This window comes from Triturus cristatus, chromosome 7, assembly GCF_964204655.1.
Source record: "Triturus cristatus chromosome 7, aTriCri1.1, whole genome shotgun sequence".
In the NCBI taxonomy this organism is placed as follows: domain Eukaryota; kingdom Metazoa; phylum Chordata; class Amphibia; order Caudata; family Salamandridae; genus Triturus; species Triturus cristatus.
Window position 1 is genome coordinate 375,964,236 of NC_140590.1, and position 27,666 is coordinate 375,991,901.

The window sequence follows — 27,666 nt, forward strand, 5'->3', positions numbered from 1 at the left end:
TGCTCCATACATTTCATGTAATAGAGAATAGTGATAGTCCTGCCCAAGAGATAATGCCACTCTACAACAAACTGTATAATCAATTCAAAAACTTTATTCGTAGGCCGATAGCCATCCACAAAAGCAATATGTAAAAAGCATAAAAAATACATTCATAGCAACTATTCATAATATGTTCATAAATATGCAATAAAATGCTGGATAAAACAATTTATAATCAATAGAGGATATAGCAATATACCAGTGTGCAATAATTCAAAATTAAAAATAGGTTAAAAGAATAATCACTTCCAATTGAGTTATTTCCCCTGAGTTCATAGTACATCCAATAAGGAAAAACTATGGGCGCAAAACGACTTTAGGATCGTAAACTATAGTTAGGTGTGGCCAGGGTTCAGAGGGAGGACAAAGACCTCATATTGAGTCCGCCATGCACTCCCCACCTACCCTAGCACACATAAATAAGTCTGTATCTGTTGTACTGACGTAGAAACACAGAACGTAGCATGTGAACAGGTTGCTTATCCTAGGATCATAATACACCTGCTCCCTGTATCCCTTCACTATTGGAAAATTAGGGAAATGTTCTTTCTCACATAAAAAAACAGCCCATAAAAAGGATGCCACACTACAGCAGACCTCCAAGGAAGGCAAATATTGTATATATTGATATGAGGGTCGACACTGGGTAAAGTCTAGCGGCCTTATGACAGGTGTAATATATTGCTTCCTCAGGTCATTATAAAACGTACAAAAAGCAACACATGCATAGTATTCTGTGCCATTGCATCATCACAGCGACAATTAGATAAAGTTATAGACAAGTCAGTCATATTCGGAAAACTAACCAGTCGATGGAAAATGTCCAGTCTTAAACGAGTCAGAACAAACCTGTGTCTTGCATTTAAAACTGCTTTAAGGTAAGGTTGCATATCAAAAGTGGTTAAAATCTGTTGATTTTTCAAAACACTAGGTTTGGAAGTTTCAGTTGTCAGCCTCTGGGTTTCCAGTTGTGTCATGACTTAGTTTTTTAAAGATTTTCTACTAATCAGATCAAGTGTTTCTGGCTTATTGAAATACTCAAGGTGACCTAGGTCGTTACACAAACGTTTAATATAATTGAGCCACGGCATACGCTGGTATATGCTTGAGTTGAGGCAATCCCTGATTATGGCACGATTTAAATCAGTATGTTCAGATGTCCATACTTTATGCCACAGTAAAATAGTCTGTAACATTATTAGGTCCGCAATAAATGGGGCTCCAGTTTCCGTTACTTTCTCCTGAGGGGCTTAATTCGCTGCTTGATATGACTAAGTCAGCCTCCCCTGTAGACCCTTGTCCGTTGAAAGTTCTAAGGGAGTGCGGGGAAACTCTTCTGCCTCCGTTATTGGCAGTTATGAATGGGGCTTTGACTCAGGGCATTTTCCCAATGGTCTGGAAAAAGGCCATAGTGAAACCCCACCTAAAAAAATCTTCCCTTGATCCTGGAGTGCTGAAGAATTTTAGGCCCATCTCCTTGTTGCCCGCCCCTGCAAAGATGCTTGAAGCTCACTTAAATTCTCATCTATCCACCTTCCTTGACTCCTCTGAGTTCTTGGATAGCTCTCAGCACGGATTCAGGAAATCCCATAGTACTGAGTCCGCCCTGACTATGGTGACTGATAACATCCGTCGCAAAGTCGATCTTGGTCAGACGACGATTCTAGTCTTGCTGGATCTGACTGCAGCGTTCGATACCCTGTCTCCCTCTACCTTAACATCTCGGCTGAGGGAGGCAGGTGTGGCAGGACAGGCTCTCAGTCTCCTTGACTCTTTTCTACATCTTAGAGAGCAAAGAGTTCTGCTGGGTGAGTTCCTCTCCCCTGCTAAATCTTTGCAATGTGGAGTGCCCCAGGGTTCGGCCTTAAGTCCGACCCTATTTAATTTTTATGTGGCCCCCCTTGCTAGATTAGTAAGATCGCAGGGGATGGAGGTAGTGTCTTATGCTGATGACACGCAAATTATGGTGTCCCTAAGCCACTCTGCTAGTGTCTCTGCTTCTAGTTTTAGGTCCTGTATGCAGATGGTAGCTGAGTGGATGGTACTAAATTCTTTGAAACTTAATGCCGATAAAACTGAGGTTCTGGTTTTCGGCAAGGATCAAGACATCTGGTCCAATGAGTGGTGGCCTCCGTCCCTCGGAACTTGCCCTACTCCTTCTTCTACGGCTAGGAATCTTGGTGTCATCTTTGATACTTCACTCGCCATGAACTGTCAGATTAACAGGACTGTGGCCACGTGTTGGGGAGTCATTAAAACTCTGAAACGAATCCTTCACTATCTGTCCCCGCACGCACGTAAACAGACAGTGACTGCCCTTGTGGGCTCCAGATTAGATTGCTGTAATGCATTATATGCGGAGTCCAATAAATATCTTATACAGCGTCTGCAGGTGGTGCAGAACGCTGCTGCCAGATTCGTCTTAGCACTTCCTAGGGACTCCTCGGCAACGCTGGCCAGGAAGAACCTGCACTGGCTTCCTATCAATTTTAGAATTTCTTTTAAACTTCTCTGCCTCACCTACAGAGCCTTGCAGGCTGGCCCCTCAAATGCTTTGGGGTCACTGCTTACCCGATACATTCCTAGTAGGCGTTTGCGATCTTCAGACTCTAACCAGTTGGTAGTTCCTCGCTTTAAAAAGACCAGATGGGGGAGTAGAGCCTTTTCCATTGTCGCTCCTCTACTCTGGAATGGTCTCCCCCTGGAGATTAAGTCACTACCCTCTCTGGCCTTGTTTAGGAAAGCTCTTAAAACCTTGTATTTTATAAAGGCCTACCAGTAAGCTCTCCTGTTTGTCCCAGTCAGTTTTATTTGTTAGGCGCCTTGACGCCCATTGGGCTAAGTTTGCGCGGTATAAATCTACCTTCATTCAAGTTTGGCATGACATACGTAAACTGGGGCACTTTTAGGAGTTGCAAGAAGATACATAAGGAATTCATTCTCTATCAGTTGTATGTCACTTCATTTCTTGTGTCCCCACACACCCGCCGCGTCCAGAGCAACACTGAGACATTTAGCTTTGTAGATCGTCATCATCAACTTTGGTGGGTTAGAACCCAATAGTCTGGCAAACCACCTGAGGGCCATACAAGCTTTGTTAAATTGTAGTTTCCTGTTGCAATAGCCTTGTTCCATAAGCCCTCTTTTTTAATAAAATCCCCAAATAGTAAAAAGTATTAGTAAAATCAATAGATGCACTGTGTATTTTCATGGGTGGACAGTTAGTTGTGTTACTCCCACATTTCATAACACAGGTTTTGGATTTATTCCCTGAGAGACCAAGAGTCTGCATGTATTCGGAAAAACTTGTGAGCAGTGTCTGGAGGGCTAATGGGTGTGTGCTATAAGAAGAGCATCATCCGTGTAGAGGAAGGCCGGTACAGGGCGGGTCCCTGCTTGGGGAGGTCTTTAGACGATACTGCAAGTACCGCTCCCACACTGTTTATATATAGGGAAATATCATCAAGATAAAATACTAGCCTTTTGCAAACATTTGCAATGCAATCGGTCTCACCTTTGGGACCTTATATGTATTTAGCTATGCAGCACATTATCCTGGGTGCTGAAACATCTACTATTGTTTAACATTGAGGGAAAGTAAGCACCAAACTGCGTGACACAACAGGTATGGGAACACATGGAGAGAAAATTTGCCTTTCAGCTGGAAATTGTATAGTCAAAAGCTCTTTTATCCTATAAAATCAGGGCCTTCGGTGGTCATATCACTGAAAATACAAGATTTGAATTTTTTTTATTGTCTATGGGTGCTCGTGGAAGACAATTTCTAAGGACTGGAATCTAGAGAATGCTAAAGTGATTTTGGTATTTTACTGATCTCTGCTGGTCGTTTTCTATGAAGAAAGTTTAAATAGAGGCAGTTGCTAGAAAAATTTAAAAAAGGAAGTCCCTCAGCAGAAAGCAATTCTGGTATTTTACTGGCCTCTGCTGGCTGTTTTCTTTCATCAAGACAGTTAAATAGAGGCAGCTGAATAAGCAGAAAGCAATTCTAGTATTTTACTGACCTCTACTGGTGGTTTTCTATCAAGACAGGTAAATAGAGGCAGTTGAACAGAAGAAAAAGTTGCTAAGCGGAAGGAGACAAGTCCTAAGGCTGATTTCCAGAGCCCTCAAAGTACATACACATATAAGTTTATACTAAAGTATATACAAGAGGTCTCGAATGCTCGACCTAAAAAGGGGGATGTTTTCCACCAAAGGGTTTCCAGTGATGCCCTAGAATGTAAGTGCCAATGAGAGCGGAACCCCAGTGTTATATAGTATCACTGGAGACAATGATGGCGTAGCGAGTCCCTGGAACTCTCTCTTTTGGGGGTCATAGCACATGACTAGGTTGTACAGTATACAAAATGCACCTCGTTTCCGTTTCCTCCCCACCCTTTCTCCCCATCTTGCTCGCCAAGTGAACCCCACTCCTTTACTAAAATGAATAGACAGGAGTGATGTTTACAACAGCATTCCTCAGATAAAAACACCATTCCAACTGTGCATTTTACAGCCCCAGCGTGAGTGACAAGCGGCATCAAAGAACAGTCATTGCTGCCAAGGAGTGTTCAGGGCATCCTGGGTGCATGATGAGAGCAGCCAGGTAATTTCCTTTGTATACATCAGTAATTAGAGGTGTCCTGCCTTGCTGTGATATCACACACATTACAACTTGACTTTGAAGCTTTATCACCAATGTGAAGATAGAGATCTGGGGCTACTGTTGTCCAGAATAAGATAAATGAGGTTGATGCAGTGGGACAGATTTACAAAAATTTTGCAGTGTGAATGTGCCAATTTTTTGGCTCAGCTATGACACAAAATGTTATTTGTGGTTTACAATGTCTTGCAAATCAGATTTGCGTGGCTTTGTATGTGATTTTCCCAAGAAGTCACACAAGTCATCGCTTAACACTGACTTGCGTTACTTTGCGCTACTGAGGCGTTCCATGTGTGATGCATGGTGTAGGAAGCTCGCTATCTATATACTAGACTAAAGTAAGGTATAGTGTGCACAGAGTCCAGTGAATCCTCAAAGGCTTACAAAGGCTCAAGTAGGTAATACTAAAAGCTCTATTTGTGGTACTGTGGTTGAGCAGTTAGGCTTTTCAGAGGGTAGTGTTAAGCATTTGTTGTACACACTCAGGCAAGAAATGAAAGCACACACTCAAAGACTGAATCCAGACCAAATGTTTTGTAGAAAAAAGTTATTATTCTGTTATTTTATTTCTAGACCCAAGGGGAATTCAGTTGCAGGTCAGTAGTAGCTTCAACAGTAGTAACACTTTTCAAGTACAGTAAGGATTGTTTTGCAAGGCAGTAGAAAATGCTTTATAGTATTGGAATTACTTTTGTAGAATCAGATTACCACAGTAGAACTTTGAAATAAAAACAGATAAGACTTTTTTATGCAATACGTTTTGTAAATGCAATGAAATTCTATTGGAGGAATGCAAGGTTATGCATTAACAGGTGAGTATTTGACATACAATCTCAGTCTCCGGGGGTTTTGACCAACACTGGGCAAGGTTCAGTTTCAGGTAGGTACTGCACCACCAGCATCACTGGGGTTGTAGAGGTCACTGGGCCCAATGTAAATCAATGGAGGCTGGGGGCACCTCGAAGAGGCACGGTTTCAGGGCACAGGCCCGAGGTTAAGATTGAGGAGGGGGCACAAGGCTGCACCAAAGCTACACCACCAGCGACACAGGAGCGTCCAGGTGCAGGGTGCAAAATCAGCGTCGGCCGCCCAATGCGCTCGAATGGACGTTGTCGGTGTCACACAAAGTCTGCAGGCTTGGACCCGGAGGCTGGCTGAAGGTGACCACTGGCTGGGCAGGTAAGTTGAAGGGCTTGGGGAGGTCGAGGCAGCGTCGGTTGAGCTCCCCAAGGCTGGAGGGCTGAGGATGCAGGGGTACCTTTTGGTGTTAGATCTTCTGAGTTGGAGCCAGTAGCTGTCAGGAGGACCCTTCGTGTAAAGGCTGCAGGCGAATTCGTTGGGGGTCAGCCACCGATGGAGACAAGGTCAGGGTCAGGTTTGCCAGGGAGATTTCACTGGACAGGCGAGCCACTTAAACTCAGGCCATGGGCATCGGGTGCTGAGTGGGCAGGAGTCGTGGATCCGCCTGGATCTGGAATCCTTGAATATGGTGTTTTTCTGGACAGGGCCACTGTTCTCCAGAGATCTGGTCTTTTTTATTTTTTTTATTTTTCAAAAAGCTTTATTGACTGCTTCCACAGAAAAAGGTTACATTTAGTACATCACTGTAATATATTCCACCAAAGAGGCTGGTCCCAGCAAGTTACAACAGGTGTAAGAACAGTGCAGCACGAAATGAGCATTTAACCTGTTGGATCAAGGTCGACATGAACAAAAAGGAAGGAGAAAACAAAAAGACCCTGAGGGTTACGAGGCCCTGTGGGGAAGCAACAAGGCCCGACCAGCGGGAGGATGGAGACCGGGAGGGAGGGGTCACTGACCAGCACCGGCGGCTGCCGCGGGCGTAGTGTCGCCGGGGAGCACTGGAGAGGCAGCGCAGCTCGGGTGGGGTCGGGAGTGGAGATATGTCAACAGGGGTTCCCATAGATCAGGTGGTCATGACCGGGTGGGCAGCAAGTCCCAAAACTCAGATAAGAGGGTCTGACATCTCGAGGCGTCCTCAAGCCAGTGGGCGAACTTGGGTGCCGGTCTGCGTACCCAACACATAGCCACCCTGCGCCTCGCGAGGACCAACAGCATAGCCGTCAATCGGCGATAGGCATCTGGACGAAACTTGACAAATCCCAGCAAGCACAGCGGGGGTCAGGGGCAACCCGAGTGGAGGTAATATCGGAGATGGCGGAGCAGACCTCCAGCCAGAAGGCCAACAACCCAGGGCACAGCCAGGCAAGGTGGGTAAAGTCCGCAGCGGGGCAGAGCAGTGCATGCAATGGTCGTTAGGTATCAGTCCAATCCTGTGTAGCTGGGCGGGGGTACGATATAGCCCGTGTTATGTTATGTTAAAAAAGTTTTGTATAGCGCCTATCACCGCCGGTCTCTAAGCGCTTTAAAACAGAAAGAACACAACGTACAGTCACTCCAAAATCCCATACCAGTTCTGACTAGGCCAAGGATATAGCTTTTGTGAAAAGGAACGTCTTAAGTCTTTTCCTGAAGGAAAGTAGTTGTGAATCCTCCTTTAGCTTGGCCGGTAGCTCATTCCAAAGTTGTGGCAGAATCACCGACAAGGCATTGCCACCTTTGGTCTTTAGTTTAAACCTGGGTTGAGACAGATTGTAGGCCTGACCTGAGCGTAAGGTTCTGGCAGGAACATATCTCCTCAGGCGCCGCTTGATGTACTCTGGGGCTTTGCCAAAGAGAGCCTTGTGGGCCATACAGAGACATTTAAATTGAACCCTGAACTTCATGGGCAACCAGTGCAGCTTCTGAAGGAGAGGAGTTGCATGGGAAGTCCTCGGCAGGGAGAAAATCAGCCTGGCAGCATCATTCTGCAGGACCTGCAGCTTGCTAAGCAACTTCTGAGACAGACCAAGATACAGCGCATTGCCGTAATCTAATCTCGAGATGATTGTGGCGGAGGGTGGAGGCTGAGAGAATGGGAGTCAGTGTAAAAATTTGAAATATATAAGACGGAGGCGGTAGTTGGGGGGACAGTTTCCTGGTCTGATTACAGCAGTAAAGCCAGTCAGCTTGGGGAATGTCAGCACCAAGGTCCGCACCCCATGCCGCCCGTGCGCGCTCAGTCGAGGTGGAGGAGGCCAACAGCGACAGGGTATATAATTTTGTTACAAGCTTACGGGGAGCAAGGGAGGTGTAAATGAAGTCTAAAGCGGGCAGCGAAGGCGGGGGTTGAGGAAATGTTGGGTGGAGCTCCCTACATATGGCCCGGAGCTGAAAAAAAAGCAGGGTGTCCATCGGGCCGGAGGAGGTCGGGAGGGAGTAGAAGTGCTAGGTCAGCCTGGTCAGTCCCAGGCGGGCGTCGAGTTTGAACATGCCCGTCGGTTGCATAGGGGGAAAGGAAGGGTGTTGCACAATCGGCATGTGGGAAGCCGAAAGCGTGGGGACATTGGAGAGGCGGCACAGCCCCTGCCAAGCCCAGCGCAGGGGCTCGACCGTGTCAACCTCACCCCTTGGGTGCCTAGCTGGCGCGAACAAGGCGGTGGACAAAGGCCAAGGGGCCGCGAGGTCAGCCTCGATGGCGACGTGCGGCTAATATGGAGCAGGGTGGACCCAGAAATGCAAGAAGCTCGTCTGAGCACTGAGAGCATATAGTTTGAAATCAGGAGCACCAATACCGCGCGCGGACATAGGGAGGGTAAGGATGTCGTAGGCAATCCTGGGTTGCTTGCCGGCCCAGACGAGGGAGATGATGAGAGAGCGCAGCCTGCGAAAAACGTGGGCTGTTAGCGGAATGGGGATGTTCAAGAACAGGTAAAGAAACTTCGGGAGCACCACAATCTTTGCAATGGCAATGCAGCCCGCGAGGGACAGGGGGAGTCGGTTCCAATGCGGAATTTTTGACTCTAGCCAGTCCACTGCACGACCGAAATTGGCCCACCAGAGGTCATCTAAGTCCATACTAAGCCATATTCCCAGATAGCGGGTAGGACGGGAAGCCCATACGAAGGGGAAATCAGGAATGAATGACTTAGTGGCATCCGTGAGAGGGAATAAAGTTGACTTTTTCCAGTTGACCTGAATGCCCGAGAGTCTGCCAAATCTAATGACTTCCCACACTAGGGGGCTGAGGTTATCCTGAGGGTGTCAGACATACAACGTAATGTTGTCCACGTACATAGAGACGAGAAGAGACCGGGTCGTGAAACCTATGCCCCGCTGAGTGTGGTGTTGCCGGAGTCTGGCAGCCAGTGGCTCCATCGCGATAGCGAAGAGCATGGGGGAGAGTGGGCAGCCCTGCCGCGTGCAACGCCCAATCGCGATGGGATCCGACATCTGTCCGTTGATCCGAAGGCGTGCGGAGGGACTGGTGTAGAAAAGGGAGATTTTGCGGATAAAAAAGGTGCTGAAACCAAGAGGTGACAGGAGGAAAAACAAAAAAGTCCACTCAAGCGTATCGAATGCCTTCATGGCATGGAGCAGAGCTGCCACTGCAGGGAGACCGGGGTTGATTTGATGAAGCACCGAGAAAATGGTCCTAAGATTTTGAAAAGTGGCGCGACCATGTATGAAGCACGACTGGTCGGGGAGGGCGATGAGAGCCATAAGGGGGAGTAAACGAGAGGCCAGCAACTTCGCCAAGATCTTATTGTCAATATTAATTAAGGAGAGGGGGCGATAGGAATCCCGACAATCAGCGAGTTTGTCTGGCTTGAACAAAAGCGTGAGCATGGCCTCCCGGAGGGAGGCGGGGAATGAGCTTGTGTCAAAGGAGTCGTTATACATGGCGGCCAGGTGTGGCACCAGGAGCTGAGCGAATGTCTTGTAAAACGAGCCGGGGAAACCGTCGAGACTCGGGGCCTTGTCGCTAGGTAAACTATTGATGGCGGCCAATATCTCCGCCTTGGAGAAAGGCTCGTCCAGGTATTCACGATGATGGTCCTCAAGCCAAACGAGCGAGATGGTGTCGAAATATTGTTCGAAAGCCTCGCGCGCCAGAGGGGGGCATGGGGAGTAAAGTTGTGAGTAGTAGTCCGTAAAGTTTAATTTCCACGGGAGATGTGGTCCTATGAGGACCGCCATCCTGAAGAGCCGTGATGTACGATGCAGAACGAGAGGGGCGCAAAAGATTGGCCAGGGTCTTGCCCGGCCTGTCGCCCTCGCCGAAACGACGCGCCCGGGCCTCCCTGCCTAGGAAGGAGAGCTCCCGGTACGCCTCCTCAGTGAATTCCGTGTGTTTCGCCCGCAGGTTCGCGAGGATCTCCGAACTGGGGTTGGCAGCCTGAGCAGCGTCAAGATCCTTGATTTCGGTTTCCAGTTTGTCCAGCGAGGAGCGGATGGAGCGGAGAACCCCGGCTTGTTTAGAGAGGCATTCTCCACAAATTACTGTTTTAAAGCCCTCCCAGAGGGTAGATGCGGATTCCACGGATCCCGTGTTTAGATCGAAGTAGTTAGTGATCGCCGTTTGGATTTCGTCACAGAAGACGGCATCTCTGAGGGCGTTCGGGGGGAGCCGCAATAAAAATTTGGACCGAGCATGGTCAGAACATGAGCGAGCCATATTGGTTGCGGAGGAGAGCCATGTGAGGACGTCAGGAGAAGCGATCCAGAGATCGATGCGAGACCAGCAGCCACGAGCACCAGTCACACATGTGCCCTCGCGGGCCTCAGGCCGGGAGTGGCGCCAAACGTCATATAGCGCATTATCAGTGAGAAGAGATTGCAGTAGAGCGGCCCCCATCCAACTGAGCCCATACTGGATACAGTGCAGTCCAAAACCCCAAATCTGGGGGCACCAGATCCGGGCTGGCAATGACGTGAACATGGGCGGGGCCGAGGGAACGGTGGGTGCGTTCAACGATGTAGATGGAAGACAGAACGTCAACGAAAAGTTCCTTGGCTAGTTGTTCTACAAAATCCTCCATGCTGGAAATGTTCGTTGACTCCGGTACACCGGTAATACGGAGGTTACTCCGACGGGAGTGTGCCTCTAAGTCCTCATTCTTATTGCGGATAACCTCTAGAAGTTTGTCCATCTGCGCCAGTTTGTGATGATCCCGGGTGGCAGCGTCCTCGGAGTCGGAGATCCTGGACTCGACATGGAGGAGGCGAGAGTCGTGGAAGTCAACACAGGCCTTTACCGAGTCCAGACGGGCGGAGAGTTGGTCCAATTGGGAAGCAATGCCCGTGACCGTCGATTTAACATCAATCATGATAGCCTTCAGGTCGTCATCACGGGCAGGATGTGCATCCATGGAGGCCGGCCCGTCGCCTCCGTCCGAATCAGCGTCATCCTGGCGGGTCAATATGCGCTGGTCGAAAGCAACTTTTGGCTGCTTTGGGTCCGTCCTCCCCATGGTGAACTATCAATTCCGCCAGGGGAGAGAGAAGGGGGAACGACCTATGGAGTCAACAGACAGAAGCACAGCAGGGGGGCCACCACCCCGGAGCAGGCGTGGATGACCAAGGAGCACCCACCAGGAGCAGTGATGCCTAGAGGGCAGCTGCAGTCGGCCTTCGCCGGTCAGGAGCACTGGGGGCAGCAGTAGTGGAGCACAGCCATTGGAGTTGGCGTTGTGAGGGTAGCACAGCCAGGGGAGAGTCAATATGGCACCCAGGGGGGCTGGAAGGCGCATACAGGAGGCCGCCCACAGTGACCAGGCAAGCAGCCGGCGGTCTGCCCAGCCAGGGCAGCGAAGACAGAGCTGAGCCGGGGAGCTGGAAGGGAGGGGCCGTGCGGGAGGCCGCGAGGAAGGCCCACCTCGGCACACCAACCAGGGCGGCAGGGGCCAGCACCACGGAGCGGGCCACAGGTATCAGCAGACTCCGCACAGGCCCCCAGGTTGTCTCAGGACCGGCGGATCCAGAAATGCAGGCTCCAATGAGGGGAACAGCAGCGGGCGGTGTGGCTGTGATGGCGGCACCAGTATTCCACCGCGAAGGCCGCACAGCGCGGAGCAGCGGGCCTCATGCCCAGCTCGGGGCCAGGAGGCGGGCCCACCGGGACAAGGCGGCGCTCCACAGCAGACCAAGGGCACCAGAGCCAGGCAGTCGCCAAGGCAGCAGCGCAGAGGGCAGTGGTGATCAGGGGTGGTAGACTTGTAGGTGCAGGATACGCCGGCAGGGCCAAGCGCGGAGGGAAAGCGCCTGGTAGTAGGAAGTTTGCCAGTTTCAGCCAGGAGCGCACCCACTAACGAGGAGACGCCGGGGCGTGCCACTGAGACCACAAGGCCTGGGCACCTCCCGCCGCCGGGGTATGCGGCGCGGAAGAGTAGGGGAAGGCGCCCTGATTGCAAAGGCCTGGGCCGAGCGACACAGTCCATGGGCCCCCAACCTCGCCAGAACGGACCGCTGCGGCAAGGCCACTCCCCGGAGCAGGCCGAAGATGGTGCGTTGGCACCCAGCGGGCGATGCGGAGCTCCCCGAGCCCGGCCATGCAGCCGAAGAAGAAAAGCTGGTCCGGAGCGGCCTCGAGGCGTGGGCCCAGCGCGACAGCCGGGCGGCACATCTTGGCCCACAGGTGGCTACGGGAGGCGGGAGCAATCGATGTCCCGGGCGGCGCCGGTTCCTGAAAAGGCGGTTTGGCAGCAGGTGGGGAGAGGTGGTCTGCAGGATGATGGCGGATTATTCGCTTGGCCGGCAGGGCCCACTTAGAGTGCGGCCATCTTGCAGCCGGCCAAGCCACGCCCCCAGAGATCTGGTCTTTAATGAAGAGTAGAAGTCTTCCTAGGGTTCTTGGAAGTTGCTGGCCACAGGACATGCATCGTCAACTTCACAGGCTCGAGAAGCAGGAGCCAGGCCGGTAGGGATGGGGACAAGGCAGTAGGTGTTGTCTTGTTTTCATCTATCTTCTTCTTAGGTGACAGGAATCTGAGGATCAGGGTTCGGGGTGCCCCTAAATACAGAATTTAGAGAGTTGCGGGGACTCCCTTTTGGGAGGGGGCGTACCCCTAACCTGATTGGGTAGAATCTTTCCATTCAAGATGGAGGATTTCCTAAGGAAGGGGTCACCTCGGTCCAGGGAACCTTAGGGCTGGTCCTGGTAAAGAGGGGACATGCCTTTCCTGACTATTAATTTTCCTGCCGATCTTGCCGCCAAAAGTGGGGCCTGGTCATGGGGGTAGGCATCTCCACTATCTGGAGAGGCCCAGGCTAGCATGTCAAAGGGCAGACAGCCTTTGAGGCTCACTGCCCTGAATGCTGTTCCTGCTTGGGGGTAGCTGTGAAGCACCTCTACCCCAAGCAGCCTTTGTCCCTGACCTACGAGAGAGCAAGGGATCCCGCCTCAGTGGGTCAGAAACATGTCTGTATATGACAGGCTGGTGCAGATCAGTAAGCTGGACATGAGGGAGTTGGTCGCTTTTCAAGGGGCATCACTAAGATGCCCTCTGAGTATATTTTGTAATAAATCCAACTCTGGCATCAGTGTGGGTTTAGTATGTTGAGGAGTTTAATACCAAACTCCTTAGCATTCAGTAAAGCCATCATGGAGTTTGTAACGACAAACTCCCAGACTATGTACTCGATAGGGCACTTATGCACTTATAATGTCTGTAAGTGGCACAGACACTGTAGGGGCACATTGCTCATGCAGCTGTGCCGTCACCTGTGATATAGTGCACCCTGCCTTGGGGCTGTGAGGCCTAGGGAGTGACAAGCCTATGCCACAGGCAGTGGATGTGGGCATGAAACACAGGGATTTGTGCCATGTCGACACTTAAGTTTTGTCTGTACCAGAACACACAGTCTGCAATGGCAGTTTGCGTGTATTTGGTGCTGGGGTCTCGAAGGGCTGCAGCATGTATTGCGCCTCCCTCAGAAACCCTCTCTAGTCACAAGACCCTTAGTACCACTGGGACTTACATGTGAGCCAGAGGTGAGTCAATTGTGAAAACAAAGGTACTGTTTTGGGAAAGAACACATGCCCTGGGAAACTGATTGGCAGGGACCCAGGGCAGACTCAGTCAAAGTGCATCTGTTATCAGGGAAAAAGTGGGGGGTAACCATGCAAAAAGGGGCATCTTCCTACACAAAAACCCTCCCCCTCCAAACAAAAGAGGATGAGAGTAACCTTTCCCAAGAGAGTATTCATTGCTTAACTGGAAGAACCTAGAAAGTCCATCTGCAATGGCATGGGCAGTCACAGGTCTGTGGTCCACTGCAAAGTCATTCCCTGTAGGGAGGTGGACCACCTCAACAGTTTGGGGTTCTCATCTTTCATCTGCATTAGTCATCTGAGAGGTCCGCAGTCAGTTTGAATAAGAACGTGAGTACCAAACAGGTATGGTCTCAACCTCTTCAGGGACCAAACCACAGCAAAGGCCTCCCTCTAAATGGCATTTCAACGCTGTTCCCTGGGGAGTAACCTCTTGCTTACAAAAGAAACAGTCTGGTCCTGGCCATCATAGTTGGTCTGGGATAGAACCGCTCCTATCCCTAGCTCAATAACTTGCCCTGTCTAGCACTTGGATGCTTTGATAGTTAGGCCTGCAGATTACAGAGCCTATAAAACCTTCACCAGGTGGACCAGGCGACCCTGCCGGGAGGAGCCAAAAGTAGCAATATCATTGAGATATGCTGCACTAAAGGTCTTCAACCCAGCAAGGACTTGATTCACCAACAGTTGAATGCTGTTTTCTGCACTTAACTGCAGGGTATTGGCAGATTGGCGGGCCCTAGAAGATTCAGATCTCCTAGGGCTCGCCAATCTGCCAATACCCTGCAGTTAAGGCAAAGGTACTGAGAAATTTGGCTGTTGCGAATTTGTCTATCAGCTCATCAGCCATAGGAATAGGATGAGCATCTGTCTTAGTGACATCATTGGTACCTCTGTAGTCCACACAGAGCTTCAGTTCCCTCTTTCCACCCTGTGGGTGAGGTTTTGTGACCAAGACCACTTGTCTGGCCCAGGGACTATTAGAGGGTTCAATAACCCCTAACTCCAGCATCTTGCTTACTTTATTCTTGAAAATCTTCTTAAATTGGTCAGACTGCAGATAGATATTTGTCTTGACAGGTAAGCAGCCCCTGATGTTCATATCATGAGTACACCAGTGTGTCTGTCCAGGGGGTAAGGAGAAGATCTCGGCATAATGTTGCAGGACAGGCCTGCAGTCAGCCTGCTGTTGGGCAGTGAGGGTTTCTGCGTAGATAACTCCATCAACTGACCCATCTTTAGGACTGTAAGAGAAGTGGTCAGGCAGAGGTTCACTCTCTGTCTCCTGATCTTCATCAGTGACCATCAGCATGGTCACATCGGCCCTGTCACAGAAACATTTGGTTCAAATGGATCACCCTTTTGGGTGTCTTGCTAGTGCCCAGGTCCACCAGGTATGTGACCTCACTGTTATTTTCTAAGATGGGGTAAGGGCCCTTAGTGCCAAATGCTCCAAAACCCACACCTTCTGCCCTGGTTGGAACTCCACCAGTGCAGTCTTTTGGTCATACCAGAGCTTCTGAAGCTCTTGGACGGCCTCACGGTTTTTGGAAGCTTTTTCCACTTACTCTGCTATTCTGAAACGCAGGACTAGGGCATAGTCCACAATATCCTGCTTAGGTTCTTGGAGATACTTCTCCCAACATTCCTTCACAAGACAGGGTGGCCAAACAGAAGTTCAAAGTGGGAAAACCCTACTCCATTCTGAGGCACCTTCCTGGAGTTAAAAAGCAGGCATGGCAAAAGGACATCCCATCTCCTTCTGAGTTTTTCAGAGAGTCCCATCATCATCCCTTTCAATGTCTTGTTTAATCTTTCAACAAGGCCATTGGTTTGTGGATAGTAAGGTGTGGTGAACTTGTTGTTCACTCCACACTCATTCCACATGCGTTTCAGCTAAGCAGACATGGAGTTTGTACCTCTACCTGAAACCAACTCCTTAGGAAACCCTACCCTGGTAAAGACACCAATGAAGGCTTTGGCTACTGCAGGGGCTGTAGTAGACTTAAGGGGAATTGTCTCAGGATACCGGGTAGCATGGTCCACTACTACCAGTATGCATTTGTTTCCTGATGCTGTGGGGGGCTCAAGTGGACCCACTATGCCCACACCCATCCTTGCAAAGGGAACCCCAGCCACTAGTAGTTGAATTAGGGGGGGCTTTGGGTGTCCTCCTGTTTTGCCACTAGCTTGACAGGTGACACAGGAGCTGACAAACTCCGTGACTTCTGGGACGTCTGTGGCCAGTAGAAATGGCTGACAAGCCTTTCCCAGGAGCTCAACCTGGTAAGGTTCAAGTTTCATAGGCTCAGTTCCCCCTTGGGTTGACAAGTCCTCTCCCTGGAAGAGAGGTCCTGAGCTTTTTTCTATTCAGAAGGTGGTCCCCTAGTCTTCTTACCTTTCCACTTGGAAGGTTGGGCCATCTTTTCAAGCTACAACACTTCCTTTTCACCCTGTGATAGGCTCTGTGCTCTGGTTTTCACACACAGTATCTCAGGGTGTTCCAGCATGGTTGCATTGTTTTTTAGCTCTGCCTCAGCCAATGCTGGGGTCTCCAGATCGTTTCCAAGCAGACAGGACACTGGGAGCCTTGGAGAGACCACTACCTGTTTCAGGCCAGTAACCCCTCCCCATCTAATGTTACCATAACCATTGTATGGTCTGTGGTGACACTGTCAGCGTTAGTGACTAGATAGGTTTTTCCAGCCAGGTATTGTCCTGGGGAAACCATTGTATCTCTCACCATGGTGACACTGGCACCTGTATCCCCCAGGGCATCTACTCCAGTCCCATTAATCAATGGTAACTGCTGACACTTTTTTAAGTTAGTGGGCCAGACAGCTAAAGTGGCAAAATCTACCCCGCCATCAGAGACTAAAGTTGCCACAGTGTAAACCCTGATTTGCTCTGGGTACACTTCTGATCCCATCTGGAGATTTGCCACACCAGTGCTAACTGGAGGGGAACTAGGGGTATTTTTTTTGGGACAGGCAGAATCTCCAGTTTGTTATCCTAACTTCTTACAGATGTGATACCAGGCCTTCAGAGGATCAAAATGTTTACCCTTGTACCCACCATTGGGCAGGGAAGACTTCTGGGGGGCCACCCTCCTGTGCAGGTTTTTGGGGGCCTTTAGAAGTCTCTTAGATTTTATCTTTAGGGGGATCACCCCTTTCCCCTGGTGAGGTTTTGTAAATCCTTTCTTTTGGTCACCCCCAGTGGTAGTTTGGTTCATCGTAGTCTCGACTCAGTGGACTGGCTTCTTTCCCAATTCTTAGGGAGAAATTAGACCTAGGTCCAACAGACACTGACGCACCTTTTCATTAGTGCAATTACTTAACTTGTGCTCTTTCATAAAGAAATTATAAAACCTATCATAATCATGCACATCACTTCCTGTTAACCAACCATCTGGTGTTTTACTGAGTAGTCTATGAAGTCAACCCAGGACTGACTTGAGGTTTTGTGAGCCCGCCTGAATCTAAATCTATACTCCTCAGTTGTTAGTTCAAAGCACTCAATCAGGGTGCCCTTCATGAGGTCATAGGACTCAGCATCTGCCCCAGTAAGGGTCAGGAGTCAGTCCACGACCAGTGAACAGTTCCTAAAGTAATGCTATCCAGTGTGACTTCTTCACTTTTCGCATTCCACAGGCCCTCTAAAAGGCTGTGAACCATTTGGTGATTTCATCACCTTCATCATATTTGTGGACAATCCCTTTGGGGATTTTAGGGGGGTCATAAGAATGATCTCTGTCCCTAGGTATAAGGTTTCTGCCTCCATTTATGGGCGCTAGACCCACCTCTGCTTTCTTCTAATTCTAAGAGCTCATCCTCTACGGGTAGTCTCTTAGTCAACCTGGTTAGTAGAATGTCTTCCTCATTGAGAGTGTGAGGGATGCCTCTCCCACCTATGTGGGATCTAGGTCACCTTGGCACTACTTTAGGGTAGAGGGGTACAGGAACCCTCTCTTCTGGGACTAGGTGAGGAGACTGGGAAAGGTCCTCCTCATCCCTGGTTTCTTCTTCTGGGAGGTTCTCCTCTTCTTCACTTGGGTGTTTCTGGGCATACTCTGCCAAGAGGTCCTGGAGCCACATCTTGGTAGGGTTGAAACCAGTTTTGATTTTTTTCAGTTTACAGAGAGTCCTTAACTCTACCATCTTGAGATGGAGGTAAGGGGTTAGGTCGAGACCCACAACCATATTCTCTGTATCCAACATTTACTTATAGCTGGGATCTTTTTAATAGGCCTAAAAAAAAAATCTAAGTACTTTTACCCTTAACTACAGTATGTTGTTAAGGGTAAAACGGGACTTACCCAACTTACCATAACAAGACTTTTAAGAATTTAGAAAAAATTGGCAATTTAAAAATGAGTCGTTCTAAAGGCAATTCTGGGTTTTAGTTCCCCACAGGCGATCCACCAATGGAGGAAGCTGGCTCTGGATATACTATAGCAATGTAAGGTATAGGGTGCACAGAGTCCAGTGAATCCCCACAGGCTTACAGAGGCTCAAGTAGATAATACTAAAAGCTCTATTTGTGGTAGTGTGATCGAGCAGGTAAGGTTATCAGAGGGTAGTGTTACGTACCTAGAGGAACTTAGTTGTAGATCAGTAATTGCTTCAACAGTAGTAAAACTGTTCAAGTATAGTAAGAATTGTTTTGCAAGGCAGTAGAAAATGCTTTACAGTATTGGAATTATTTTTGTAGGATCAGACTAGCACAGTAGAACTTTGCAATAAAAACAGACTTTTGTATGCAATAGCTTTTGTAAATGCAATTAAATCCTACGGAGAAATACAATGTTATGCATGAACAGGTGATTTTTCGACTTACAATCCCAGTCTCGGGTGGGTTTTCACCAACACTTGGCAAGGTTAATTTTCAGGTAGGTACTGCACCACCAGTGGCACTGGGGCGGACGGGTGCAGGGGTCACTGAGCCCTATGTAATTTAATGGAAGCTGGGGGCACCTCGAAGAGGCACGGCTTGCAGGTAAGTACCTGTGGTTTCAGGGCACTGGCCACAGGGGTTAAGATCACCACAGAGTTGGCCACAGGCAGCACTAAAGCCACACCGACAGCGGCACAGGGGCAGAGTGCAAAATCAGCGTTGGGCGCCCAATGCGTTTTAATGGAGGTTGTTGGTCACACAAAGAGGCTTCACGCTCGGACCAGGAGGCTGGCTGAAGGGAATCACCAGCTGGGCAGCTAAGTTGGAGGGCTGGGGGAGGTCATGGTGCCGTAGGTTGAGCTCCCCAAGACCGGAGGGCTGAAGATGCAGGGGTACTTTTTGGTGTTGGAGCCAGTCACGGTCAGGTGGACCTTTACGTAACGGCAAATACCCAGCTCATGTACTCCATATGGCTCCACTGCACTTACAATGTCTGTGAATGGAAAGGACACTGTAGGGGCACACTGCTCATGCAGCTGTGCCCTCACCTGTGGTATAGTGCACCCTACCTTAGGGATGTGAGGCCTGCTAGAGGGGTGACTTACCTATGCCACAGGCAGTGGTTGGTGAGCATGGCATGCAGGGATGTATGCCATGTTGACTCAAGTTTTTTTTTTTTTTATAAACTTTTTATTAACATTAACTCTGCAGCAGTTACAGCAGTCACGACCCCAGCCCAGACTGTAAGTATACAAGGTATATGTAAGGGCACCAGACAAAATCAACATCACATCAAGGGTAATTTTGCTCAGAGACCAACCCAACATAGAGCGCCATACAGACAACCCACCGACTCGCCCAAGTCCCAGGGGCTCAGATTCCCATAGTGCATGCTTAAGTGTCTCCCAAGGCTCCGGACTTTCCCTCTGTTCCCAAATTATCCATTAGAGCCTGTCTCTCACGCCGGAGTTCCATCGTGGGAGATATACAAATGTCCCCCCGATATTTATTCCACCGTCCCCATTTATGTTCCCATTTTTAGGGGCACCCTCTACCCTTATAAACCGTTTTCTCCGCCACCATCGAGAAATCCATATCTTTGGCCCAGGCGCTCAAGGACGGCAAAGCAGCCACCCCCCATTTCTGGGCAATGTTTCTCTTAGCTAGGGCCCAACCCAACGCCGCCCACTCCTGCTCCGCTGGGGTAAGGTCCGTATCCTCCCACACGTTCAGGAGACATAACTTAAGGGAGGGGACCACCGACTTCCCGGTGGCCCGTGCCATCTGGCGGGTGACTTCCTTCCAATAGTGTTGTATGGAGGGGCAGGCCCATAAAATATGTGTAAACGTGCTGTTCTGCTTGGGTTTTCGGATCAGATAGAACCCGCTCAGCAGAGCCTCTCTAACCCAAACCAGAACGTTACCCCCTCCCTAGGGCCTATTCACACCTAAATAACCACATATATGTACCACCTAAGGACAGGGAATTCCTACTATATATACCAAGACCTACAAGTCACAGCCTCGCGGTCCCAAACGGACCCAGGACTTCCTGCCCAGACGGCAGCCACAGACTTCCTGCCCAGACGGCAGTCACAGCCTCGCGGTCCCAAATGGACCCAGGACTTCCTGCCCAGACGGCAGCCACAGCCTCGCGGTCCCAAATGGACCCAGGACTTCCTGCCCAGACGGCAGCCACAGCCTCGCGGTCCCAAACGGACCCAGGACTTCCTGCCCAGACGGCAGCCTTAGACAAGTCACAGCCTCGCGGTCCCAAACGGACCCAGGACTTCCTGCCCAGACGGCAGCCACAGACTTCCTGCCCAGACGGCAGTCACAGCCTCGCGGTCCCAAACGGATCCAGGACTTCCTGCCCAGACGGCAGCCTTAGACAAGTCACAGCCTCGCGGTCCCAAACGGACCCAGGACTTCCTGCCCAGACGGCAGCCACAGACTTCCTGCCCAGACGGCAGTCACAGCCTCGCGGTCCCAAACGGACCCAGGACTTCCTGCCCAGACGGCAGCCTTAACACGAGTTCATCCTATAATTACCACGACATACAACAAGGGAATCAGTGTTACTATATATCAGATCACACAAAGACAGCTAGTTGAGCACAACTTGTTCCCCAGTTCGAAGGGCTCCTTTCTCCCTTATTCAGTTACCACCTACCTGATCAGGATTAACATCTGTCCATGTCAAGTCACAGCTGACTAGAAGAATAGGTTACCCTCTTACACAAGAACACGTAGCACATATTGCTTTACTACTTTATTTAGTTATTACATACACACTCACGGAACATAATACATCACATAACCTGCAAAGAAAAGTGAAAGATTGAGTTGTACACTCTAATAGTAAGGGGTTGACATCACCTTGGTCGTATGTAGCCTGCACTCAATGGTCATCTAGGTTCCCTTCTCGTCTGCGCCTCGGCTTCGCCTGGAAGTCACACCTCCGCAATCACGGGTTTACTCCCGTCTCCCTCTCCGAGTCACTGGGACCTCTTCCTCATCGGCTACTCTCTTCTCTTTGGAATATCTATTTCTCGGTTTTTCTCCACCTCCAAGTTTGTCATCTGTCTTCCCTGGAATAAGTAGCAGCTTTACTACTAACGGCCAGGTGCCGCCCATGGACTAGAAGCAAGTGCCAGTATCTGCCTCAAACTTTTACTAATATAGACGTGCATTTCCTCATGGAAAATTCCAGCCCGTAACCTGCCGCCCACCAAATTCTTGTACCTCCCCGTGCCAAGGACACGTTCCCAGCCGGCCGGCCTGATGTAGTGTCTTCGGCATGAAGAAAAATACAATCCTTCGATAAGGGCCGGCCTGAACCGGTTCTCTCCAAGCGAATAACACCTCCTAACTAAAACACTGCCTATGACCTAGAAACATCCCGAGCTGCCAGAGCAGGAGGAAAGATGGAGTCTCTCCCGTTTAAGGCCTACCAGGCCTGAATTCAGCACGGCTCCATGAAATACCCTCACTACAGAACAGATTACCCCTAATGCTAACGAATCTATCCCCTAGGATGTATATGCAAACCCTGATCTATGGGGAAGAACACAGGATCATGTCGAAGTGCCTAATAAATAGGCTCTATACACTACTCTAACCCTTAGACTTGAATGGGAAGAGACTGAAGTCACCTAAATCACCCTTCAACACAATAAGACCGGAAAAATCGAGCAGTACATTTCACCCTTGACTTCAGTCTATTATACATTCATTAAATGGAGCTAACATCTGTGGAAGAATAATATGAAACAAAGCTAACTGATCTATGTCTAGTACCAAGTGTGCAGAATTGAAATAATGAAGGAATACACTGAATAAAGCAACAGATAGAAATCAAAACAACAACAGCAATCAAAATACCACCTAATATTTGGCGTAGCACGTGTATATCAGGTAACCAATTAAAGAGCCAGTCAAACCAGCCCTGGTCAATGTGTTTTCTAACTTCTTCTGTTAAGTCACGCAACTTGTCGATGTGAGCACGAATGGATTGTGTATGGTCAGACAAGTTAAAACAACAGAGACCTTCGAAGTCCGAGCAATCATGTCCATGTTTAAGCAAAAGATAATCAATAGCTGCTCTATTTTGCAAAATGGCCCTACGTTCACCCTGGGCGTCTAATAGCATGTCAGACAAAATTGTAGAAGTATGATTAATAGATTTCACCATCCAGCAGGCCATTTTCCCAATAGATTTGGCATTATAAACCGCCAAAGCAGGAACACCAATAATTGAAACAGCTAAGCTAAGGTATTCAGACTTGGAATATAAATGCAAAGATGGGTCACAATCCTCCTGTAACATTACAGTATCTCGAAGCACACGAGAGTTGGCATTCGGATGCGATGCGAACATCAACAAACTGAGTCTCGTAATGGCACAAGGGCCTCCGGAAATGTTTGCAGGGACAAATGGCCAGGAAGTATTACCACATGAGAAAAGCCATCCGGCAGGTAGTAACATCGTGCGATAGTGACTGGGGGTAACTACCAAACTATTACAAGTCATATTGTTCTGAACTGAAACACATGTGGTCGGTGTCCTTTGAAAGCACAAAGTCCGTTCGTGAGTTGTAAACGAAGTGGCGCCTTTTAGTTTTAGGCGCAGACATTCAGAGATCGCACTAGGATTACACGTAAGAAAGAAGGACAAATCACCTTGTTTGATATTATAAGTAAGTATTTGGGACTGGATGGGGGGTTGCTCGTTCGGCAATTCAATACATAGGGGGCAATATACATGGGTAGCAAAATCACCCAGGAGAATATTGGGACGGGCCTTCGAGACATTAAAAATATGAGTTAAAGTTTCCAATGAGGCGGGGACAGCAACCAGGCAGGTCGCCAGAATATCATGTACAGATCTCATCGGTGTCAAACAGAAGTGAGGGGCGTCAGTCACCCTCTTAGCAAGTGCGGTCCAAAAGTTCGATGATGAATCCCATGCAGCGAAGGAACGCAACACTCGGGTTCCCAGTTCATCCCGGGTCGATAGGATCCCTCCTTTCTCGTCGTACCAGTCCGAAAACAGTCCGGCTCCGACATATCCTGCAGCAACAATCCAAAGAATGATCTGAAAGAGAACCAAATACAGGCATTAATCATTCTCGTAAATAACATTTATCAGCCGGGACCGCTTCCCAGCTATCTTTCCCTGGTCTCATAACCAAAATGGTATTATCCTGACCGGTGGCAATGACCTCTGCTTGTTCAGGGGGATTCTTAGGCGACTGCACCCAAACTCTGGCCCCAGGATTATCCGTGGAGCCAAAACCTTTCTGGCCACGTACAGTTAGCAACGTTGGAGCAGTGCCTTTCATTAATACACCACTGAAAACAGGCATTATGAGTAATTGAGCCACTCGGTCAGTGCGATGTATCAGTAAGTCAACCTCACTGCTATTCAGCAGGAGCACCTTAATCTCTCCCTGATAATCACTGTCGATAATTCCTCCAAGCACCTGAATGCCTTTTACAGCCAGCCCCGATCTAGGGGCGATCAATCCGAAATTTCCAGATGGTATCTGAACACCAACACCTGTCTCTATGATGACTCGATCTCTACTTTTTATAACAATGTCATCCATAGCATGCAAGTCTAAACCTGCCGACCCTGGGGTCGCTCTACATGGAGCCAAAGCTCCGGGAGTAATTTCCCAATACATCACAGTTTCTCTGATTTCATTAGGCATAGCCTCAGCATTCGGGGGAAACAAACGCATGAGTGGAGATTCAGCATTTAAAAAAGGACGATTATTCAAAATCAATAGTGCTTGGGGCAAAAAGTCTCGCCAATTTTTATACTTGTCATCCGTTAACTTACGCAGCTGGTCCTTTAGCAGGCCATTCAATCTCTCTACCAGGCCCGAGGCCTGTGGGTAGTAGGGGATATGGAATATCCATTCAATATTGTTTTCCGCACAGAACTCCTGTACCAATCTTCCACGAAAATGGGATGCATTATCAGATTGAATTTGGAATGGCACACCATAGTACATCATAATTAATTCTAATGTTTTAATGGTATTCAATTGGGTAGCTTGCTTACAGGGAAGGGCTACCAGCAGGCCACTGTATGTATCAACAATAGTGCAAACATATTGACAATTCCTACTCATGGGAAGTGGACCAATGTAATCGATCTGCCAAATTTGAGCGGGCAATTTGCCGCGATGTAAATGACCTTTAACAATTTGGGGCACCTTACGCCGTCTGATATGCTGACAAACGGGGCAGTGTAAAATAACATTTTTGATTAAATCTAAGGGAATATAAATTCCTCGATCAGCAGCCCACCTGCTAGTGGCCTTCTCTCCAAAATGTCCTGCCTTCTGGTGTGCCCATTTCGCCAATCCCGCAATATCAGAATCTTGCCTGTCCACCACTGCCTCAGCAATTTTAGACTTCTCATCTGCAATGTTATGAAAAAATTTGTCAAGAGAATCTATCGGGGTGTGAGCGTCCACATGGAAGATTGTAACAGTACTCTGTGGGAGCATCTCCCAAATTTCTTGCCATAACTCTTTTCCCCATAATTCTTTGGAATGTAACTTCCAATTATGGGAATGCCAAGTTGGCAACCAAACAGCCAGTCCATTGGCAGTAGACCAAGAATCAGTGAAAATATGACATGTACCAGGTAACTCTTGTTTCAAAACTTGGTAAACAGCGTAAAGCTCGGCAAATTGGCTGCTTTTACCTTCACCAGTTGTGCTCAACAATTTCTGTGTGATCGGATTATAGGACACCGCTTTCCAGTGCCGTGTCATCCCTATAAACCTCGCTGAACCATCAGTGAACCAAACATGGTTTCTTTCCGCTGCGGACAAATCATCAAAAGGCTTACCCCACTTGACAGGAGACTCCTGTGCTAAAGGTACGGAACATTCACTCTCAGTCTCAGTCGATGGCACTCGCGCCACCTGCTCATGTAAAGAAGCAACTCCTTTCGGGCCCACACGTGCCCTGTCTTGTATATACCATTTCCATTTAATCACACTCGCCTCTTGAGCGTGTCCAATTCGGTGAGTTTTCGGCGAACTCAGAACCCACTGCATGATAGGAATTTCCGGACGCAGAACTATATCATGTTCCAAAGTCAATTGCTCGGTATCCACCAGAGCCCAATAACAAGCAAGTAACTGTTTCTCAAAGGGTGTGTAACGTTCACCAGCATCAGGTAACTTTTTGGTCCAAAAACCTAACGGTACTTTACTCCTGCCTTGTTTCTGCCACAAACTCCAATTTGCATAAAGGCCCTGTACAGACACATTCAAATCCACGTCACCATTACGTACAGGCCATAAATCCAGAGCATGTTGAATTGCCTCTTTTGCCAGACTAAACGCATCTTGCTGTGGTTTATCCCATTCAAATGCATTCTTTTTACGCGTGACCCGGTACAAGGGGGCCAATATTTGACTCACATGAGGAATATGCTGGCGCCAAAAGCCAAACAGACCAATGAAGCTCTGGGCTTCTTTCCTATTTCTAGGAACTGCAAAATCAAGAATCTTCTGTTTAACCTGAGGGATCACTTCACGGTGCCCTTCATGCCAATTAATACCCAAAAATTTTGCAGCCTGGGACGGACCTTGCAATTTATCTGGGTTGATTTCCCAACCTTTCTCACGCAGGCACTCAATGACTCTGTCTAATTGGGTCTGAACTTCCTCTTGTGTTTCGCCTTGGATCAAAACATCATCAATATAATGACATATCTGAATTTGGGGATGAACCGGTACCTCAGCCAAATGCTCTGCCACCAGCCGGTGACATATCGTAGGACTATGCACATAGCCCTGGGGAAGACTTCTAAACGTCATCTGACGCCCGTTCCACGTAAAACTGAATTGTTTCTGACACTCTGGGGCAATCGGAATTGAAAAGAAAGCATTAGCAATATCAATGGACGCGTACCATGTACCTGGATGCTTTTGGATTCTCTCAATAAGTGTAATAACATCCGGTACTGCAACAGTCAAAGAGGGTGTGTGCTTGTTCAATTCTCGATAATCAACGGTCATGCGCCAAGAGTTATCACTCTTACGCACCGGCCAAACAGGATTATTCCAAGCAGAAGTAACTGGGGTTATGACTCCTGCATCCACTAACTCCTGAATAGTGGTACTAATCTCCTCATGACCACCTGGAATACGATACTGCTTCTGACAAACCACTTTTGTCGCATGGGGAACTTGTATGGGGGGCATTCTTAAACGACCAACCCGTATAGGTCTGGACGATATATAATGCGTTGTTCCAAATTGGTAACATCCGTCATCTAGATGCAAAGTCATTCCTCTCAAAATATCAATCCCAATTATGAATTCTAGAAGTGGCACTACTAGTACAGAATACTCTTTTCTGGGAATTCTACCTATTCTCATTTCAAGCAAAGTTTGAACTGCAGGGGTTTCTTTTCCACCTAATCCGGTAATAGTAAAAGGCTGACCTGTAAACTTCTTTGATTTTCCATGAATAAGAGTGGCCTCCGCTCCTGTATCTACCAATGCTCGGGCCCTTTGGATATTACGATGTCTCCAATAAATATCAATATCTACATAGGGTCTATTATCTCTGTGAGCCCATCTGTGTACCGGAGCTTGACCTATTTCCTAGTCATTCTTACTGCATTCTGTGTACCAGGATAAATCAGGATAAAGACTCTCACGTTTCTTAGGTATCGGTACCTCCTGTTCATATCCATTCCCAGTACGGAACGGATTCGTATCTTCTGCATTGTCCTGCGGGTTACGATCGACCAAACTGTGACGATCCTCTCTCCTCCTCACCTCAGGGGATTGATCCCTATCATCTCTACGTCTGCTGTAAACATAGTCAGTTCTCCCCCTTTCTCTTTCCCCCTCTCTCTCCCTGTCTCTCTCTCGACGGGGGGACACATCACGTGCAGAACGTCGATCATCACGCCGAACAGAGCGCCCACGGCGGTCGTCATCACCGCTACCGTCAGAACCACCACGATCACACTCAGTGGTCCGAACACGCCGGGCACCCTCCTTTCGATCCAAGCCACGTTTGCGAAACAACTCCCACAAACGAGCGGTAGTCTCACCATCAATGTCCTCCCTCCGCACACCATCAGCCAGAAGACCAGAAAAAATATCACGTCTAGTAAGTTTATTTTCACCAGGAGTACGAGTGTCAGGCCGGGACTGACGTTCAGGTTTAAACCACTCACCCAACTCACCGAGTTGGCGCACCGATTCCAAAACCGTAGATAATACGTTACCAGTCTGATTAATCAATAAAGTCATCATGACCTGCTTATAGGCAACAGGGGAAGATCGAATGATACGGTTCCGCACAGAAGATGTCAATGAACCATCAAGCAACCTGTCAGCAGTACCCAGAAAAATTGCCGTTTTCATCACCTCCTCTTTGAGACGTTGAGCAGCATCACGCAAAGTATACCACGGCTTGTCATTCACAGGCCAGTCAGATTCAGTAGGATATTTTAGATTACAACCCTCAGTCGCCAATTGGAGTAAAGAAATCTGACCAACACCATTATAGTTACGAAAATGATCCTGCACAGTAGAATCCAAACTCAAGGAACAGAACTTTAAACAATCGCCAGTATCCAACATAATACCAGCAGCGCCCAGTTCATAAAGGCGCACCATCC

The 27,666-nt window shown here is 48.6% G+C and overlaps 1 protein-coding gene across 1 annotated transcript in view; it reads right to left on the minus strand.

Annotated features, from left to right (window-relative positions):
* The window catches only part of LOC146809714 (sacsin-like), a 406,589-nt gene that overhangs the window by 82,409 nt on the left and 296,514 nt on the right, over positions 1 to 27,666 (minus strand).